Source organism: Panthera tigris, chromosome B3 (genome assembly GCF_018350195.1).
Source record: "Panthera tigris isolate Pti1 chromosome B3, P.tigris_Pti1_mat1.1, whole genome shotgun sequence".
In the NCBI taxonomy this organism is placed as follows: Eukaryota; Metazoa; Chordata; class Mammalia; order Carnivora; family Felidae; genus Panthera; species Panthera tigris.
The window spans coordinates 18,020,882-18,040,501 of NC_056665.1; positions in this window are offsets into that span (position 1 = coordinate 18,020,882).

Consider the following 19,620-nt stretch of genomic DNA (forward strand, 5'->3'; position numbering starts at 1 on the left):
TGTATATATCTCCTACAGGTTCTATTTCTTTCTCAGGAGAATGCTGACTAATAAACACTCTTGCATAGCCAGATTCACAAGATTATTTTCTATTTTATAAGGTTTAAAAGTTGATTTTGAAATTTCATAGCCAAGAATTCGATTCCTGGGTATTTGTATTCTATTGTACCTTCTCTTTCCCAGGGAAAGGAGATGTGTGGAAGAATCAGGGCAATAAGAAAATGGTGATGGTGAGGAGAGGTGGAAGGAGGACACTGATTTTTTTTGTCTCTAAACATGACTGTGCAGCAATAAAGAACATTTGCATCATGCTGACTCCACTTACAACTCACCAGAGCCAGACATGTGGAAATTAGCTGTCTCTAACAAGTAAGGAAAGGGGCTTAGGAAGTTCAAGTGCCTTGTCTGGGATCAAGGGACAATGCCTGGGCCTGGAGAGGGTGGTCTTTCTTCAGCATATGTGTCAACACAGCTAGAAAAAGAAGCTTCCACAAGGAGAAAGTAAAATCAAATGCATGGAGCCGGTGCAAGCTGAGGCAAGATCTAAGCGTGTACTGTGCCCAAGGAAACCTCAAGAATCCTCAAGGCTAACGTGTTTATGGGCAGCCATTGCTTCATGAGTCAAAGAAAGAGAAAGGAGGCTCCAAGAGCATAGATACTCTGTTCTGCTCAGTTCTGTATCCCTGGGCCTTAGAACAGAGTCTGGCCAATTTGAGTCTGGCGCTCAAATGATATTTGTCAAATGAACAAATGAAGTAAGAGAAATAGGATCTACTCTCAGGTTCCTTATCATTTGGCTGAGAAAACCAATTTCATGAAGAGGGAAAATAGGAGAGCTAAACCCGACAATAGAAACTGTAAGCAAACATGGATACGGTGAAGAGAAAAAAGTTAGTACGCGGGTCAGGCTGTCTGGTTATCGTAAATGCCACACATCTGTGTCAAGGGTGGCCTCTGTGTGACTGTATCGAAATCATGATGCCTGGGAGTTCCATTTTCTGTTATTAGCTGGTAGGAGAACTCCTAAGGAGAGGCTCACTTTTTTGGGAAAAGTATGTTTTTAAGCAAAATAGGACAAAGAGTGATTCTAAAGAGTGTGCTCAAAGCTGAAGTGACTGCTCCAGAAAGGGAGGAAGTGTTGGGAATTTCCAGGAGGAAAACCTCACAAGGCAAAGGCCACTAGGGTCAGACCCTGAAAGGAGAGGGGAGGGGTGTGCCAAAGGTAGAATAAACCTCACAGCGGGGTGAAGGAGAAGGCACTCTAGAGAAGACTTGTCTTCTGAGGCTTTTTCAACTGAAAACAATGTGTGCACACGCACTGCTCTGTACTGAGTGACGCAGACCCTTTTAAGGAGGTCACAAAGTGTCCGGAGAGGTTGGAATTCTTGTGGTAATAGCAAAAGATGCAGGACTTCTAGTTCCTGGTGAAAGTGGAGCTGACACAGAGTCAAATGCACATGACTACACCTCCCCCACAAGATTGGTGGGAGGGTTAATAATGTAAGCATTTAGTGCCTGCAACATTTGACTGCCAAACACTTGCTTGATCTGAAGGTGCTCTGGGCCACGGTGAGGTGGAGTGGGGAGTGGGGGGACTTAAACGGGTTCTAGAGGAACAGGAACTGAACATCAGTCCATTCTCTGTAGGGTCTAGCCCAGTCATGGCAAACTCATGGCATAGAGGCTGCCATGCTTCCAGGCTGCGCCCACGGCAGACATTACTAATGGATTGCAGCACTCTCTCTCGAGGCCAGACTCACACTGAGAATCGTTCTCAACATTGCACTCCATGTAGCTGCTACCAATGGATTGTTGTCTTGGGAGAATAAATCAATCTGCCTTCCTTGGCCTGAGCCAGAGGCCACAAACAGGCAGGCAAGGAGATGAGCTGGATATGGATGGAGATATGATAGTGGTTTTTTTTCTCACATAAGACTTTTATTTTTATTTTTTTTTTTATTTTTATTTTATTAGAGAGAGAGAGAGAGTGTGTGTGTGTGCACCTGAGAGTGAGGGAGGGAGAAAGAGAGAGAGAGAAAGAGAGACAGAGATTGAATCACAAGCAGGTTCCATGCTCCCATGTGGAGCCCAACACAGTGCTTTATCTCTCGACCCTGGGATCGTGACCTGAGCTGAAATCAAGAGTCAGATGCTCAACCAACTGAGCCAGACTTTTATTTTATTTTTTATTTTATTTGAGAGAGAGAAAGAGAGCAAGTGGAGGGGGAGAGAGGCAGAGAGAGAGAAAGAGAGAGAGTCTTACATAAGATTTTTAAAAGTTTGAATTACTTAATGCCATTTTTCATTTATGAAATTTCACGTATCCAGATTCTTGGCTTCTCTTGAAACACATGAGTATCTGACAACACGGAGGTGCTCTCATGCATGGTAACAACTGCCTGTGGTTGGCCCAGCTGAGCATGGCAAGACTCTGAAGATGGCCTGAGTTCAAGCCTTGCCTCTGCTTCTTCTTCATTGTGTGACTTTGGACAAGTCCCTTATCTTTAGGGCTCTAGCTTTCCCACCTGTAAAATGGGAGACAACAATAGTACTGACCTAACGAGGTGGTTGTAAAGGCTAAATTAATTAGAACAGTGCCTGGCACACAGGAAAAACTAAAGTAAGTTCAGCTATCATTGTTAAGCCTTTGAAGTTTCTATAGACACCCAAGGGCCTGTCTGAAGGAGGCAATGTAAGACCTGCCTCACAGGTGAGGAATCAAGGCACAGAAGGGCCCGGCAGTGTCCCCAGGCATGGGAGGACTCAGGGTCCTTGCTGGGTGAGGGTCTCTGGGGTCCACCCCAGACCTAGGGAGTAGCTTTCTGTGAGTACCTACAGCACTCGGGCACACTCACGATGTGGGGGTATCTGTTTGAGGCTCAGGAAGAAGAAAGAAAATGCTTGTTATTTGGCTTTGGTGTTCAAGGGTTGGCCTGGAGGGTGCTCCTATCTGGAAAGAGTTAAAAGATGAAGTTAATTGGAGGAGAAATGTTGCCCAGAACACACACTCAAAGCTGCTGGAAGAGGGGCCAGGCTTTCTCTTACGCCACAACTTCAGTGGGCAGAGATAAAAAATAGACCAAAAAAAAAAAGTGAAAACAAACAAACAAACAAAAACCTACAGCACCACGGCAAACCTGAAAAGCAGACGACAGCCATTTCTTCTCCTTGGGTCACTTGACAGCTTCCTGTCCCCTTCTGAGTGACAAAGGGGAATGCGCTTCTCTCTGATGCTCAGAGACTTCTGACCCTCACTGTGTCCCACAACCTCTAGGTGAACTTCCTGAAGCTCCTGGGGACTCAGAGTGTTCATGTTGGCCTCTGAGGCCACAGGGGAGATTGTTGCTGAACATGCTTGGGTAGGGGCCCGGGCAGTGTGTGGTGTGGTGAGCAGGCAGCCGGGGGTCGGGGACATAAAGGTCATGCAAAGAAAGGGATGTTTTAGGAAAAGGAACAGATCTCTCCTCCCTGGGGAGACAGAGCACAGACTGCTTTTAAACTGCATACCTTGTTTTCCTTTCTCCTTTGGAGAAAAAAAGGCCAGCCGCTCTTGTTGAAATTCAGCCAAGTGGGTCCCCGAATGCACCCTGGGCCTCTCATTTTGCCAGCTTTGCCTGCCTGTGTTTCAGTAAGTTTTGCAGTTTTGCAGGGAGAGGTGGCAGGTTTAGATATTCCAGTGCTGGAGGGGAGGGAAGGACACAGGAGATGAAGGGCCACCAAGTAACCAAGCCCGGCTCTGCCTTCACGGAGCTTGTCTGCTGGAGGTGAGAGCCACAGACATGAATCCTACATTCTCCAAGACCTCCAGTCCCTGGAAGGGAAGGACCCAGCCACCCTCCTTCACTGTGCTCCGTGGGCCAGTTTCCCCAGGCTGGGAGCGTGCATGCGGCCCACGTCCCCAAGCACTGGCCGCAGGAGCCAACTGCTCTAAGGTCGCTTGGGCTCCTATGGACCCCGCCTTCATCCTCTTTCCTCTGCCTGTGTGTATTTCGTTGCAGGAGGGACGTGGAATACCCAAATATTTATCCTGGAGCTGGAGAGAGAGTTGGGGCGGTGGGGGGTGGGGAACAGGGGAAGAGAGAGAGAGGGTGGGACAGGGGAGGGCATTTGCAAGTGATCTGAGCAGTGGAGGAGGTGAGGGGCTTGCCTGCATGTTGGACATAGCTGTCAGCAGCACAGGCAGCGTGTGCGTGTGGCATCCTGCCCAGGGGAGAAATCTGAAACAGCTTTCTACGTGGAGCTCCTGCTCCTGCGTGCCGGCCCCACCCAGCTCAGAGCCAAACAGCCAGGGAAGCCAAGGGAAGCTAGCCTCAAACCCCTCAGGGGAGATGAAGGAATCTCTTGGGCCAGGGTATTTGTAGCAGGTATGAAACTTACAGGAAATAAAGTAACTTTCCTTATTTTCTCCAGTAGAACTCTGTTAACAGTTCCGTTTCTACTCAGTAGTGAGAAGGTTCACCTCATCCCTCCAGGAGAACACGGCGACACTGAGTTAGTACGGTGAACTCGGTCTCTGGGAAGAAAAAATATCCGTCTTTCCTGTAGGCACATGGAGCATGGGGACTTCCATGTGCAATCTTGTCAGAGGGGCTGGGCCTCTGGTTGGCGTGCAGGCCTCCTTTTGTTAGGAGGTGCAAGGCAAGCTCCCTCCATTCTGGGATTCCCAAGTCTGCTGGGGGCCCTTGTCCTTCCTCCCTCCAGGGACAGTGGGTACAGAGGCCACACACCCAAGCCTCAATGCTCTTACTTTCCCTCTCTCTCCAGACTCTTCCTCCAGCTCAAGAAAATGGGATTTGCATTCCTGTGTGGCAGGAAGTTGCCCGTATGTAATACCCTGCTCCTTTCCCTGTTTATAGCTTAAAACCAAAACTGTCCGCAGAGAGGCAGAAAGTAGAATGGTGGTTGCCAGCAACGAGAGGGATGGGATGAGGAGAAATTGTTAAATTGTCTCAAGGTTTCAGTTCCAGAAGAAGATAAAGTTCTGAAGATGGATGGTGGGGAGAGTTGCCCAACGTTGTGAAATGTCCCGAAACATATTAAGACGGTACATTTTGTTATGTATACGTTCCCACAATAAAACAAAACTCCATGTTTTTAGTCTTTCTGGCTTTGTTTTCTTTATTATTTAAATTAAAAAAAATATTATTTTAAGAGACAGAGAAAGTGGAGAAAGGGCAGAGAGAAAGAGAGGGAGAGAGAGGATCCCAGGCAGGATCCATGCTGTCAGCAAAGAGCCCTAGGTGGGGCTTGAACTCATGAACCGCGAGATCATGACCTGAGCCGAAACCAAGAGTCCGATGCTTAACTGACTGAGTCACCAGGCGCCACTTTCTGGCTTTGGTTCTTGATATGTCACCAAGTCTTGTGGAATTTAGAGGACTTTTTTTCTCTTAAGTACCTGGCTCTTAGAGTTGAAAAGTCTTACTCTTGTTTCTTGGAATGGGCTTTCAAGAACCTAGCTTTCATGTCAAGAAATGAACACTGTCTCTTTCCCTTTTAAAAAAACTTTTTTTAAGTTTATTTATTAATTTGAGAGAGAGAGAGAGAGACAGTGTGAGTGGGGGAGGGGCAGAGAGACAGAGAGAGAGTGAGAATCCCAAGCAAGCTCCATGCTAATAGTGCAGAGCCGGATGGGGGGCTTAAACTCACGAAACTGTGAGATCACAACCTGAACCAAAACCGAGAGTTGGACGCTTAACAGACTGAGCCACCCAGGCGCCCGGGTCTCTTTTCCTTTCTAATCCAACTATAAATCACCCAAATCCCCTCTTGCTAAACCAGGAAGGAGGTCACTAACAAAGAAGTGGGCAAAAATTAGTTTTACATGTTACCTCTTATTTTCATGAACCAAGTGTTAGAGGTACTAAAGTTGGTCAAGAAATTTGAATTTAGTCTGTCTCTAAGACCGGTTGAGGTATCAGAATTTGTTTTACAGGGTCTTATTGTGGTCAGCGGACAGGATCCCTGAGCTTTAAGAAGGAAGAGAGAAGTAAGAGGTCTGGTAAACCTTGGTTTGCGAGTATAATTCACTCCAGAAACATGCTTATAATCCAAAGCACTTGTATATCAAAGCAAATTTCAAGAACCATTGGCTCAGTTGTGATCATGGGACATTCAACTTCACGTACTACTCATATTGCAAACTTCTCTAGTTTATCAAGTTAAAATTTATTAGAAATGTTTGCTCATCTAGTGGATGCTCACAGAACAAGTTACTCACAATCCAAGGTTTCACTGTATTTAGGAACCGACAGCACTTTGCCCTACATTTCATTCAGTGCCAGGAAGATACCATTTCAAAGTCAGCCAACTCCTACAGTATTAGTTTGCTTTTGCTGCTGTAAAAAATTACCACAAACTTCAGGGCTTAAAAGAAACAAATTTATTATCTCACAGTTCTGGAGGTCTCACTGGGCTAAAATCAAGGTGTTCCTAATGGAAGGTCCAGGCGAGAATCTGTTTCCTTGGCTTTTCCAGCCCCTAAAGGCTGCCCACACTCTTTGCCTCCTGGCCCCTTTCCAGCAAGCACATGACTCTGACTTCTGCTTCCGTCATTATATCATCCTCTCTGACTTCCTGCCTCCCTCTTATAAGGACACTTTTGATGACATTGGGCCCACCTGGGTTATCAAGGATACTTTCCTCATCTTAGAATGCTTAACTTAATCATACCTGCAATCTCCCTTTGCCATGTAAGGTAACATATTTATAAGTTCGATGATTAGGGAATGGATGTCTTTGAAGGGCCATTATCTGACTGCCACTTATAATTTCTGTTGAAAAGTCAGCCTAGGGGTGGCTGGATGGCTCAGTAGGCTAAACATCTGACTTTGGCTCAGGTCATGATCTTGCAGTTCATGAGTTCGAGCCCCACATCAGGATCTGTGTTGACAGCTCAGAGCCTGGAGCCTGCTTTGGATTCTGTGTCTCCCTCTCTCTCTGTCCCTCCTCCACTCACTCTCTCTCACTCTGTCTCAGAAATAAATAAACATTTAAAAAAATCTTAAAAAAAAAAAAAAAGAAAGAAAAGTCAGCCAACATCATCCTTGGAGGCTCCATCCTTGGAGGCTCTCGCCATTATCACTGCAGCATTTGTTACGGCCTCATAGGTGCCCGTGGGTGAGGCTGTGCTCCCCACTACCCCAGAGAAGATGAAACAGACCCACCCCTCCCCCTGCCAGCACCTGAAGTACAGGGGAACCTGGGAAACCGATTTTTTTTTAATTCAAGAATGGAAACTATAGAAATGAGGGGGAATTTTGATGATAATGTTGTTTGCTACATCAGATTGTTAGCTTTTCCTGAGCAACAGCAATCAGGACCTTGTGCTGGACCTGAGCAGATGGCACCACCAACCCAGGTGTGCCTCACCCTGTAGGTGGAGGTGCCACAGGTCCTCAGGTGCAGAGATGTCCCACCTCCCTGAGGAGCGCTTTGCCACTGAGAATTGGCCACAGTGGCTCACTCAGAGCTGCCCCTGGCCCTGTGGGGCCACCACTGAGCTATGGCATTGTTCTCCTGTGGCCTCTCCCTCTACCACTGCAGCACTGTGAAGGTCATGTGTTCATGGCACTGATAAGGCCTTATGTCCCCGGGCTGATTTCTGGGGAGCCCATTTTCAGGTCAGCGGCTGAGCCATTATCTCAGTGTGGGTGTTCTACCCACTGGCCTCCTTCACCACTTCCAGGAAGGCCAGCTTCTTCTCAGGAGTGGGGTCTCGCTGCTGCCATCAGCAGATGCGGCCAGGTCAGGTGTGGGATGCCCCTCATCAAGGACCTAGCAACCCTGGGTGAACAACAGAAAGGTTAGAAACTCTAAGGTGAACTGGATCCCAGCAAGGAAGAGCCTGGCCCAACACCCGGCAGATGGACCAAGGATGCTCTTCATTTCCTAAATGGGGCCCAGCTACCATCTACAGCAAGGATGGGGAGCACCCAGCTTCTAGCCCTAGTCGGATCCAGACTCACCCAGGCCACCAGCAGAGGTGGACAATGAGGGTGGGGCTTGGCTTTAGGGACGTCCAGGTTTACTAGCTGGGATGGTGAACAATGCTCAGATGCTGAATTGGTAAATATTTGGGAGAGCCTGAGCCTCAGAATTCCTACGGTAAAGCAGACAGGGGCTCAGAGCCATTGAGATCTGGACACTGACGTCAGACATGTTTGTCCCTCGGGGCTGGTGACATGGCGAGCACCGATCCTGTGGAAAGGTCCACTCCCCCGGGAACCGTTTACACACTGGAACCTCCCACACAGACCCACAGGCTAGAGGGAGAGAGAGCCCAGCTGCCAAGTTGTGCTTCTGGCAAAGGGAGGCGGGTGGGGGGAGGGGGGGAGGGGGAGGGAATCTGCACTTTTAACAAAGTGACGGAGCCCCGACATCAAGCTTGCTGCACAGAGGGTACGTGCAGCCTTCCTCCCCAGGGGCCGGGTGAGGGTGGCTGCTGGCAGGACTTGAGACCCAAGAAAGGAACCCAAAAGAGGCCGGTCCGATCCTTCAGAACAAGGAGACGTCCACATTTGTAATTGAGATGAGAAAGGGAGCTGCATTATTTATGAAACGGCTGAGCCCGGAGTCGACAAGGAAGGAGGAGGCCTTTAGAGGAGAAAGTGGTTTCAAAGGCATCCGTATTTCGCTGAAAAAAACACACGCAAACTATGATTTAGGTTGTGCTGAGGTTTTGAACCGGAGATGACTCTAGTGCAGTTGGAGACCGAGGATGGGGGCCGAGGGTGTGGGCAGGGCTGGCAAGGGGACAGAGTGGTAATGGGGGAGGGGGGGGATCCTTCAGGCTCCCTGCGAGGAGGGGGGCATGCTGTGGGGGGACTTGCGGCATCTACAGAAGTACATGTGTGAGTGCGTGTGAGTGCGTGTGAGTGTGTGTGTACATACCCTTGAAATGGACCAACGGACAGAGGGTGGGAAGTTGCACCCCCCCAAGACTCAGCCCCTTCTGGGACTTCTGGGTTAATTCTGTTTGCCTGGCTAATTTGCTGTAAGAGTTTGGGCCAAAACTCTGAGAAAAGAGTCTTTAATATTCTTTTTTTCTTTTAACATTAAAAAAAATTTTTTTTAGTTTATTTTTTGAGAGAGAGAGAGAGAGCAGGGAGGGGTGGAGAGAGGAAGAGGGTGAGAGAGAATCCCAAGCAAACTCCATGCTGTCAATGCAGAGCCTGACATGGGGCTCCATCTTGCAAACTGTGAAATCATGACCTGAGCCAAAATCAAGAGTCAGACACATAACCGCTACTTGGGCGCCCCTCTTTTTTTTCTTTAATTAAAGTATAAGGTGTTCAGTCTGATGAAGTTTGAACAACTGCCACCAAAACCAAGATATAGAACATATGCATCATCTAGAATGTTCCCACATGCCCCTGACTGCTTTTTTATTTGTATCAACATAGATCAATCCTGCCTGTTCTAGAAACTCATATAAATGGAATTGTATAGTATGTACTTTTTTGTGTCTGGATTTTTTCACTCAGCAAAATGTTTTCTGAGATTCATCCACATTGTAGGTTTAACACTAAATGGTTCTTTTTATTGCTGAGCAATATTCCATTAAAGGGTTAGATCACATTCTTTTATCTGTTCAGTTGATGGGCATTTGGGTGGTTTCCAGTTTTTGATTCTTATGAACACAATTACTGTAAACATTTGTGTACAAGTCTCTGTGTCGACCTATGTTTTCATTTCTTTTGAGCTAATACCTAAGAGTAGAATTTCTGGGTCATGTGTAGATACATGTTCACCACTATAAGAGACTGCTAACCAGTTCTTCATCCACTGGGTTATGAGTTCCAGTTGCTCCACACCCCAACATTCATTGTATTTTATTTTAGCCATTCTCATAAAGGTGAAATGGCATCTCAATGTGGTTTTAATTTGCATTTCCCTAATGACTAATGATGTTGAGCACCTTTTCATGTGTTTATTGATGAGTCGTGGATCTTCTTCATGAGATGTCTGTTGAACTCCTTTGTCCACTTAGAAAATTAGGCTGAAAATCAACATCTTTTTGGTGTTGTTGATTTGTAGGCATTCTTTACATATTCTAGACCCTCCAAAGGAAGATTTGTAGATCAGTAGCTACTAGTCATGCTACCCCTGTCCCATAAGCTGAATACCTGTCACTCCTTCATCCTACTTCATATCATATCACTTTGGGCGATGTACTGAGTTTAAAATGCACGCTTTGTGACCCCAATGGCAGAAATGCTAAATTCTACTTAATCTAACTCAAACTGCCTCATGAGGTTCTACTTTCTACTGAAAGCAGAAAACAAAACAAATGAGCAAATAAAACAACTAATCTTACTACTTGAAGGTAAATTCCCTCCCATTTAAAGACAATCTTTTTTTGTAGAATTACTCAGGCGATTCAGGATTTAACTTAGCTGAACAAAGTTTAAGGTCCCTTTTAGATCTCTATCCTCTCAAAAATCTTCCTGTCCCCACAAAGGATGATCAGGAAGTGACTTACACTCTTGATGGCCACAACATAGACATACCTGGTCTGTTCTCTGTCCTCCAATTTCAAGTTGGATTGTATGGGAGGCACTTGAGGTTGGCCAGTGTCTCTGGAGGCAGCTCCAAACTGGACTGATGCTACTATTGACCACCATCCTGCCTTGGCCTCCACTTGTAGAGTCTTGTGTCCTACCAGACTTAGGAGAACTACTGCTCCCTATTCCCAATCTTCACAGAAATTTCTGGATGCCATGCAAGCAACACGCTGCATCCAGGGAACCTGGTCTATGGGGTCTCAGGCTCCTTCTCTGCCTAAATGTGCCACATTAGCACTTCTCTTCTGAAATCACCCCATGTGGATGTGGGTCACCCAGCAAGGTGCTCTCTGCCTGGAATTCTAAATGCAAATGGAGCACAAACTTTTGGAGACTTCCTCAGACCATCTGCCATACCCACAGTCTCACCCTGAACCCTAAGAATAGTGTCTTAATCTAATTTTATTGACTAAACATGTCTCTAGTCTCTGCCCCACCACATCCCCACCCAGAAAGGGCTGTTCCCTTACCTGTGAGATTGTGAACTTTTCTTAGGTCACATTGCCCATCCTTCCCTACTCTATGATACGTGGTAAAAATTCCATGTTCATGTTCATCATGTTCCAAGATTGCTATATTTAAAAGAAATCTAGGGGTGCCTGGGTGGCTCAGTTGGTTGAGTGTCTGGCTCTTGACTTTGGCTCAGGTCATGATCCTAGGGTTGTGTGATCAAGCCCTACATCAGGCTCCATGCTGCACATGGAGCTTGCTTGGGATTCTCTCTCCTTCTCCCTCTGTGCCTCTCCTCTGCTTGTGCGCTCTCTCTCTAAAATTAAAAAAAAAAAAAAAGAAAGAAAAAGAGTAAAACAAATAAAAGAAATCCATTTGTATTTATGAAAACCTTTCCTCTCTCGATGGCCTGATCTTGCAGTTGAAAACTTGGCTTTCAATCCTATTGTTTCTGAGTTTGTTTGGATATCTAAAGCTGGACATTTGTTCTTCGTTCCAGACACTCCTCTCTCCTTCATTCCACCTACTACTCGTGAAAGCAATGGAAACTGTGGCTAAATAAGGGAAAATTACAAAGAGGAAGTGAAAAAAGAAAGCACATTAATATAATTCAAGGCATTGATTTTAACACACTTATTTCAGTGGTAACTAGGAAGGACTTATTCCCTCCTTCAAAAAGAAAATCATGAATTTGTGTATTTAGCTCCAACTGTACTTTCCACACTGGGTCCTCCTACTTGGGATGTGCCTTTAGATATTCCAAGGCCTTAGGTCCTCAAATCCCCTTCTTCTTTTTTTTTTTTAAGTTTATTTATTTATTTTGAGACAGAGGGAGAGAGAAAGACAGTGTGAGTGAAGGAATGGGAGAGAGAGAGAGAATCCCAAGCAGGCTCCACACCTGCATTGCAGAGCCTGATGTGGGGCTCAAACTCATGAACCATGAGATGAACTTGAGCTGAAATCAAGAGTCAGACTCTTAACTGACTAAGCCTCCCTGGCACACCCCTACTACTTTTTTTTTAAGTTCATATTTTTGAGGGAGAAAGAGAGTGAGTGTGAGTGGGGGAGGGACAGAGAGAGAGGAAGAGACAGAGAATCCCAAGCAGGCTCTGTGCTGTCAGTGCAGAGCCTGACGTGGGGTTTGAACTCATGAACCATAAGATCATGACCTTAGCCAAAATCAAGAGTCAGATCCTTAACCGACTGAGTCATGCAGGCGCCCCTTAAGTCCCTCTCTTGACTCCTGTTCATCTGTTAACTCTGTACCCAGCTTTGTTCCATGTCATGCAAGGATTTTCTCTTGTATCCTGCTCCATGGGATCCATCCATTCCTGAGCAACAAAGCAGCAGGTCACAAACACTGAGGGAACATACCACTGAGAAGTCCCCAAACAGATTTCTTCATACTGCAATTGAGCTTAACTGGGAGCACTGTGACCGCCAACCCCTGACATGGCCAGCAGTGGCCCACACCTCCAAGAGTCTAGCTTTTGTACCCCTCCCACAATGATCAAGGTTGGCTTGTGTGACTGATGAAATAAGACACCGTGGTGGTATATCATTTCTGAGGCTAGGTTAGAAAAACACTGTGGTTTCTGCTCATCTCTCTCGGGTCACTCATTCTGGAGGAAGCCAGCTGCCACGTTGTGAGGACACTAAAGTAGCCTTGTGGAAAAGTCTACATGGCAAGGAACTGGGGCCTCCTTTCAAAAGCCACGTGAGTGGGGCATTTTGAAAGCAAGCCCAGAATCACAGTGGCAGGCTAATATGGTGGACAGGGCTTATCCATCCAGCCCTGTCAGCTCATAGAAGACAAAGCAGAAGCCTAGAGAGGCCGGATAACCCATCAACATCACACATCTGGTCAGTGCCTAAGCCACACCTTGACTCATAGTCCCATTTTATTTTCTTTTCATTTTTTTAATGTTTATTTATTTCAAGAGAGAGAACACCCAAACAGGGGACGGTTGGGGGGTGGGGGTGGTGCAGGGAGAGTATCCCAAGCCAGCTCTGCACCACCAGAGCAGAGCCCTATGCGGGGTTCGATCCCACAACCCATGAGATCATGACCTGGAGCCCAAATCAAGAGTCAGACACAACCGACTAAGCCCCCCAGTCGCCCCTCGTAGTCCCATTTTAGATAAACTGATTGATCTTAAGCTCACAATGTTTCTCAGACCTCACCATTTCATGTTTCCTGTGCCCTGGCCTCTCTGTCCTACTGAGCTTTTGTCATTAGGAGAACACAGGACATCTTCTTGCAGTAGGCTGGGAATGTGGGCAGGGGGTGATGGACGTCTAGGTTGAGGAGACAACATGGCTAAGGCACAGATGAAAAAATGTGTGGCTTTTCTGGAAATGAACAAGTTTTCCACTGCAGTGGAAGGCTGGTGTCACGTGACAGGGTTCCTTGAATATGGTAGGAAGCGAGGCTCCTGAAGGAGTGTGCCAAGGCTGCCCAGGACACCTGTCAAAACCCCTGCCTTGAGTTCACAACAGGCACGTGTCTGTCTTCGAAGGTAGGGGGTGTAAAACAGCACACACACAAAGGAGGATGTGTGTCATCAGCCCAAGCGTTGTGGAGTCTAAAGAAAGGTGCTATTAAGGAGGCTTGGTGAGGTCAATCTGTCCACTCATACTTGATCAGAGGAGATGTTTCTAATTTTTTTTTTAATGTTTATTTTTGAGAGGTGGGGGGAGGGACAGAGAGAGAGGGAGACACAGAATCCGAAACAGGCTCCAGGCTCCAGACTCTGAGCTGTCAACACAGAGCCCCATGTGGGGCTCAAACTCACGAACCATATGATCATGACCTGAGCCAAAGCCGGACGCTTAACTGACTGAGCCACCCATGCGCCCTGATCAGAGGGGATGTTTCTAGAGCAACGTAAGGCTGGAGGGCACAGAGGAGGGACCCTGCAATGGAAACTGGGGCTCCAGGGCTAGCCCCGATAACCCAAGGATGCTGATCTTGTAAAAATAAAAACTTCCTCAGCGGGCTCTCCACAACCTCTGAGTCTGAGCTTCCAAAAGCAGAGGCTGACGTGGCGAAGGCGGATGGAAGCATATTGATTCCCTTGGTTTTGTTTCACCTCGTTTTCATTCACTGAAGCATTTTCTTCCCAGGAAAGCCAACAATTTCCCAGAATAAGGGTCCTGGCCCTTCTAGATGATCTGTCTGTAGGCATTACTTTTCAAGGCCAATTTGTAATCATATGTATCTTGCCAACAAGTTCAGAAATGTGACCACATCAAACTCAGAAAGCCTGGAATTCTTAAAGAGAAAGACAAAGCTGAGTTGGAGGAAGGATGGGTCTCTATCCCCAAACCCCACCCTCTTCCAGAGCCTAACATGCACCAAGGCTAGGGTATCCACAGGAGGTAAAGAGGGTACAAATTTTGCAGACTTATACAGGCAAATAACTTACTTTTTTCCCCCCCTATGATCAAACTTAACTTAGCTCCCACACCCTTGTTTATGTTCAGTTACCACAAGGGGTAAAAACTGAATCAGTTAGGGATTTCTTTCCGATTCTTCTTTCCCTTCCTTCTCTCCAGGTGTTAAGATTGAGGAGGATGCATTATGAATTGGGAGGCACCATGGAGCTGTGACCAAGATGTCCGATGTTCATTGGCCTCAGGACATTGGCATCTACTGTACTACACCTGCATCTGTAGCCCCTCCAGTCTCCAGTTGCCAGATCCAAGCCGGTCCCTCCATGTCCTCTTTATCCCACCACAAAAGCTTCCCAGCTTGCTCTTGGGCACACCTACATGCCCTCCGTGGCACAGAAACATTGGCTGCCCCACCATTGGTGCTGGAGGCTCTGGGAGGCCAATCTGTGGCCTGTCTGCTGAGGTCCCTCCATGCTGTGGCTATTCCTATTCTGGTGTCATGAGCACATGGGTTTCTCCGAGAGAGAGAAACTTCCGCTCTCTCCCTCTCCCCACCAACTCTTCAATCTATTTGTTGAAGTAACCAAAGCAATGGCTTTTCAAGAGTACTGTCACTGCTTTTTTTTTTTTTTTTTAACCCATTAAGGGGCAGGGCGCCTGGGTGGCTCAGTCGGTTGAGTGTCTGACTTCAGCTCAGGTCATGATCTCACGGTTCATGGGTTCGAGCCCCGCATTGGGCTCTGGGCTAACAGCTCAGAGCCTGAAGCCTGCTTCGGATTCTGTGTCTTCCTCTCTGCCCCTCCCCCACTCATGCTCTGTCTCTCTCTGCCTCTCAAAAATAAAGAAACATGATAAAAAAAATTTTTTTTAATCCGTTAAGGGGCATCTGGGTGGCTCAGTCGGTTGAGCATCCGACTTCGGCTCGAGTCATGCGTTTGAGCCCCACATCAGGCTCTCTGCTGCCAAGGCAGAGCCCGCTTCAGATCCTCTGTCTCCCTGTCTCTCAGCCCTTCCCCTGCCTGCGCTCTCTCTCTCAGTAAATAAGGAAGTAAATTAAATAAATAAACATTAAAAATTAAAAGCCCATTAAGAAATTCGAATTGTGTAGGGGATGCAGGCAACAAGGAAAATAAGGATAAATAGGAAAAAAGGATAGAGAAAAGTAATCCCAGTGACAGGGGTTGTGATGTGTTCTAAGGCGGAGGGAAACAGATACTCTGTACAACAAAGTTCTTAGTAGCATGCACCAGCGACCAATTCTGGCTAAATTATAAGGAAAAGTGTCTGTTAAGAGAATATACAACAGCTCACAGAATCATGGAGACAGCCAGAGAAAAAGTTCAGTGCTGATCCTTGAAGTCAACGAGTCAAGGCACACACAGAGCAGGGCTGATGGGGAGGCCGTTGTGCATCACCCATCGTCTGTCCCAGGAGCTGTGCTCGGCTGCCACGGCTACTGTGGCCACCGCTGGCTCTTGCCTCCTGAGTCGCTGTACTGGTGCATTGGCCTGGTAGTGGTGAGGCCCCTGCTTTGAGCCCCAGTTGCAAGGCAGGCTGGGAAAGGAAGTATCTGATTGTCACGGTACCTATGGGCGAGGTGGTTTTGCTCCTCACAGGCTCATACAATTGGCAATTCTCCAAAGAAAGATACAGGGAAGCAAAACAAATGACCAGGGTCCTCTTTGCACAGGAGAACAACACAAGAGGTGGGCCAAGAAGGTTCTCCGGTAATCTCAGGTGTGGCATCCAAGGATGGGAACCAGCCAGCGGGTAGGAGGCTGAGGGCACAAAGACATCTGGTCTCAGGGGGCGAGGGGGTGGTGAGGTGTGACAAGGGTCAAGGGCACGGGGAGTAGTATGAGAGATGAGAACGACAACGGAAGACCTCACCTGCTGAGGAGCCCCTCCTCTGAGGACGGGTTAAGGCTGGAGGATACCACTAACCTGAAGGAAACACCATTGTGCCCAGGAGTGCTTGACTGGCCAAGAGTAAAGATATTTAATAATAGGCTTCACCAGCCCTCCCTCCAACTCGTCAGGTGAAAGCAGGTTCTGCTGAAATTAGGGCAGGGTTAGCAGGATGAGGCAAAGACCTCAACTTTTGGATGTGAGCATCAGCGACTACTTCCCATCCACCCAGGAGAAGACAGGGAAGGGGCAGGAGCTCCAAGGCTGAGGGACGGTAATGGCTCCAGGTGGGGACACAAGGCAGCTCCCTTTTATTTCACATGGTGACCTTTTGCCTGTGGCCTCTTGTCCACAAGGATGGTATTTCCACCAAAAGTTCACCTCCCCCAGGAGACAAGCACTGCTATTTTGCAGCCTGTCGGGAAGGTCAGAGGGCAAGCCCTCAGGAGGCAAAGAAGAAACGTGGCCAGAAGAGAAAGGAACATTTCAGGGCACTGCTCTGGCCGTTCCTCCCCCCATGGGAGGATACCGATCGCTGGTGGAGGTGGCTCCTGCCCCTTTGTCCAGCTCTTACAATCACCGTGTGCCGGGGATGGCCTTCCTTGCTGATGCCGCTGGCTTCCTTTGGTTAGAAACAAAACAACCACATCAATTCAGGTTGCCGTTAGGAGCTTTTAAAAGAGATGTCGGTTGCACTTAATACACAGTTGGGGCCAAAGTAAAAGCTGGGTAAGTGCCCGGGCTATTCAGCTGGAAATTACATCCTGCTCAGGAACATAAATGTCACGCTCCCCAGGCCCCAACACAGGCAAACCGTCTCACAGCGCCGGTTCCCCAGGACTCCAAATTTCCTGACCAATGGCCCTGTGCTTGCCTTCAGACACAACCTGTCTCAGTTAAGAAGGCCAAGCCAACAGGAAACACAGGAGCACTATCATTGACCTAATCTTTTTGTTTGTGAAACCAATCCAAATGGAAATGCCTCACTTCAGAAACCCTATAAAGGACCTGCTCTGTGAATTCTTTCAAAGGTCATCTTAATAATTCAAACCACTGGCATGACTAGGAAAAAATGCTAATCTAATATGGCTGAAAACACCCACAGGCAGGTGTTTATAGCTCATTAAAGTTAAGACTCACATGTCTTTGGAGTCTTAATCCCAGAGATGGTGGAATGTTTATAGGTCTGTCTTTCCATGGGCATCATAACACCGTGTCTTTTACTGGAAGCAATCACTGGATGGCAAACCGAGTAAGTGAAATCATGCACACAACCCAAGAGAGATTTGCAGACAAATTGGGAAGATGTTGAAACTTGGTTACACAAGTAAATCAAAGCCAGAAGTGCAGCAATCTGAGAAAAGACAATCCAGCATGAGAAAGACTGAGGATGGCCATATCTTCCAAGGGTAAAGGAATCCCACCAAGCTTCAAGGATCTTTACTGGGAGACTGGGGGGAACTGCACGCAGAAAGTGTTCTTAATTGTCACCATTTCCATGATGCGACGGAGCGGCCGGACTCACTGGGTCTGATTGGAAACGCCACTTCTGAACCTTCCTTCGTAGTCGGCCTTGGGCTGATCACTTGGGGTGATTCTAAGCTTCCTTACTGCACCAACAAAAGGGAGAAACCTACAGACCTCTCAGGCTGGGGGTGATGTAGGATCCTGTTTGTGAGGGTGTTTGGCACATCACGGTGTTCCCAGGGCAGAAGTACCTGTACGGAGCCACTTGTGGCCTGGATACCTGCTCCTCCAGGCTGTGGCCCGAGTGGATCAAGTTCTGGTGGAAAGTTCTGTGTCAGTCAAGGGCTGTTCAGAGGTTGATGCCCTGAGCAGAAAACCAATCTCTGTTGAGCAACCTTACGCAGCCTCCAGGAGCCTCCAGGACCCATCCTGCCGGTGTCTCTTGCTTCCGTGGGTCCTGAGTGTTAGCCCTCTTAATGCAGTAGTTATGCCCTGCCCTCCTGGAGCTCGTCCCTGGAGACCTGGCCTCAGAATGAGTCAGATTATATGCCACCAAGCTCTTTTGTTCAGAAGTGATAGAGGACATGGGGCTCCCGTGGAATTAGCTCAAAATTAATTTAGCCACAATGGCTTATTATTAGATTTAATTATAAATGAAATGGTTTGCCAGGGACTTTTTACTTTGTAAACAAGCACCTGAGTCAAAAGGGAGTTTGTGTGTGGGGTTTTTTTGTTTGTTTTTTTTTAATTTTTTTCCTGTATTCTCTAATCTCTCCACAGATTTTCACAAAATTGTGGCTGAGCAGAAAAAGTGATTTGGATACGGCTTCAGATGAGAGGCCACTGCTGCCAGCCATCCTTTTACGTGCTCCTGCTTTTGACAGGAGGGATCTGCTCCCACACAGCCTGCTGGGCACAGGAAGGTGCTCTCTGCTTTGAACAAGTTAATACCTTGTTCAAAAACCACCTCGACTTCCTTCCAGAATACCCCGTGCTTCTGCAGAAATATTGACCCTGCTGAAATTAAAGGGTCCAAAGAACAAGTTCTAGGCAGTCCAGACTATAGTTTCTTCCAGAACTCCTGTTGGCAGGTTTCTTAGAACATGGTGCTATGCCATACCCTTGGTGGAACATAAAATGATTGCAGACATATATTTCTTTTTTTTTTAATTAAAAAGAATTTTTTTAATGTTTATTTGTCTCTAAGAGAGACAGATGAGCGGGGGAGGGGCAGAGAGAGAGGGAGACACAGAATCTGAAGCAGGCTCCAGGCTCTGAGCTGTCAGCACAGAGCCTGACGCGGGGCTCGAACTCACTGACTGTGAGATCATGACCTGAGCCGAAGTCGGACGGCTCAACTGACTGAGCCATCCAGGCGCCCCTGCACACATATATTTCTTAACAGCTATGCATTCATTTTAAGGCATATTAAAACAAAGTTAACTCCTTAAAGCTGTGATTTCATGGTAATACACATATATTGAAGTTAAAATGTAGGTCAGTTTAAATCTTGTTTTTTTTTTTTTTTTTTTTTTTTTTTTTGAGAGAGAGAGAGCACGCGCACAAGCGGCGTGAGCAGGGAAGGAGCAGAGAGAGAATCTTAAGCAGGCTCCATGCCCGGCATGGAGCCCCACAGCGTCCTGATCTTACATGAGATCATGACTTGAGCCAAAATCAAGAGTTGGACGCTTAACCAACTGAGCCACCGAGGCACCCCAAGGCAGGGTCAGTTTAAAGAAAAGTATTAGCTTAATATTAATATTAATAATAAAGATGGCATGTGGCAAAAACCATGATGAAAGTCTGCTAAGTAATGTCTTGGAGCCCACCTCCT